Source organism: Echinops telfairi, unplaced genomic scaffold (genome assembly GCF_000313985.2).
Source record: "Echinops telfairi isolate 266 unplaced genomic scaffold, ASM31398v2 ScPeMD7_2;HRSCAF=8, whole genome shotgun sequence".
Classification (NCBI taxonomy): domain Eukaryota; kingdom Metazoa; phylum Chordata; class Mammalia; order Afrosoricida; family Tenrecidae; genus Echinops; species Echinops telfairi.
In genome coordinates this window covers 8,816,028-8,818,309 of record NW_022103898.1, presented here as the reverse complement: position 1 = coordinate 8,818,309, position 2,282 = coordinate 8,816,028, and positions in this window count along the sequence as shown.

The following is a 2,282-nucleotide window of genomic DNA, read 5'->3' as shown; positions in this document are numbered from 1 at the left end:
ACTGGGGGGCGCGGGGTTGGGGGACCCGTCGGCGGGCAGCACCCAGGCACGCAGGAGAAAGGCTACGCGGGAGAAAGGTTGCTCGGAGCCTCTGTGTGGGCATGAGTAAGACGGGGGCAGCAGCAGCTGAGTGGGGACGGATGCCCACCCATTGATTCGATGGGGGGAAGGAGGGGGAATGGGTGGCGAACTGAGTGAAGAGCTCTTTAAATGCCATTTGCACCCGAGGCTGCGACGGCCCACCCTCACTCCTTAGGGCCTTGAGCCCAAGGCCTTACTCAAGAGGCTCAGGTCCATGTCTCAGACTGCAGTGCCTCTGAGCCAAGCCCGGGTGCCCCTCACCACCTGTGCCCACATCAGACCACAGACGACGGCAGACGCTCAGATGGTGCCACCCACCCCCACCCCAGCCACGGACCCCCCTCGAGCCTGCACCTGTGGGCCGGGGGCTGGGTGGAGCAGGGCCCCATCCTGAGTAGGATAGGTTCTATTGGCTGCATTCATGCTTCTCAATGCCCTGGCCTCACATGGGGACGGGGGACGGGCGGGGGGACAGGGGGTAGTGGGAGTCCATGCTTATTTCTGAGTGTCCATTACACCACAGTCGTAGTCGGCTCTTTGGAGAGCTGTGACCTCTCTCTTCTTCCCTGTGAGAAGCTAATTTGGGTGTCCTGGAGGCTGGACCGCACAGACTGAGCAGGTCAGAGGGAGACACTGACCACCTGCAGCCGTCACTGGCTTCCAGAACCCAGGAAAGAGGGTTGGCTAAAGGGGACAGACTTGGCTGGACCTGTGGATCCTGAGGTCCTTACACCCAGGGCCTCTGCACTTGGCGCACCAGCTGAACAGGGGAGGGAGAAAATGCAGGAAGCCACAGGGGCACCTGGAGTCAGTGGCCTCAGAGAGTCCCTGCTGGGGCCGCCACCCACCCCACAGGGTGTCACCGCACCAGATGGCCATCACAGCTGACAGATGAGAAAATCAGGGCTCAGAGACCCCCTGAGGTCACACTTCCAGGGAGTGGCCGAGGCAGGAGCACCCCCTTCTACCCCACACCAGCTCTTGGGGGTGGGGGGCACAAAATGAAAGGAACAAGAGCTCAAAGAAACGCTGAAGGAGGGCTCGGCTTCCTCACCCGTAACATGGGGACCCGATCGCACCTGCCCCACCCGAGTGTGTGGAGGATGGAATGAGTTCATCTCCAAGAAGGTTCCAGAACAGTGCCTGGCACGGGTTGTTCCCGGTCCTCCTGAGCGCTTCCAAATTTTATCAGGTGGTGTGTATTCCTTTCCGAATACAATAAAAAAATCAGAATGAGAACAAGCACTCCTTTCAGGGAACAGATTAGAGTAATGTTAAAAAAAAGTGGGTTTTTCTTCTTGTTTTCATTTTTCAGTCCTTGCCATCACCGCCATTGCCGCAGATGGTACAGGTGACTTCCCCGCGTCTGGGCTGGCAGGCTGGGCTAGCCTTGGCTGTCTTCTGCCAGCACCTGCAGCACTTGGCAGGGTGACACACACCCCCTCCAGTTTGCCTGCTGAGATGGCGGCAGGGGGGCATTCTGACAGCTGGGAAATCGGCCAGCCTTCCTGGTGGGGGGAATCCAGGTTTCCCCACAAAGATGATGGGGGCAGAGAGACAGGTGTTGGCCAGCCTCAGGGGCTGTGGAGGGGCTGGCCTCTGGAGCCAGACAGACTTGGGATGCTCCCTCTAGTCCCTGGCAGGCCCCCCACCCCTTCTCGCCCAGTAGCCCCAGAGGGTACCTTCAGACTTTCAGGGTCACTTCCTCACCCCTGCCATGGCACACACCAGTGATTTTGGGGGGTGGGGGTCACAGAGGGAATAACCGGATGGGAATTTTCCATTCTTGTCTTACTAGACTCCCTCGGGCACATGAGCCCTCTGACCCCCTGACCCCCTTGCCTGCCATCTCCTCCAGGTCTCTGTGCCTGCCCTTGGCTTCTCCCCCACCCTCTCCTGCCTTGCCTCCTCCCTTTATCGGCTCCTGGCTGGGCCTTTTGCCATGTGCGCCCCCTCCTAATGGTCCTCTCACTGTCCCTGGCCAAGCTTAGCCACCAGCACCACCTGGAGCTCCCAGCACCCCGCTCCCCTGTACCCCTCCAGTCCAATTTTTCCTCCTGGAGAGCCAAACTGGGCCCCAAACCAGCCCTCCACCCCCTAACCTCACTGTGTTCCCACCTGGACTTAGTGCCTTCCCAGCCTGCTTCTCAGGTGTGAACCTGGCAGCCAGCCTTGGCTCTTCCCCGCCTCCACACGCCCCC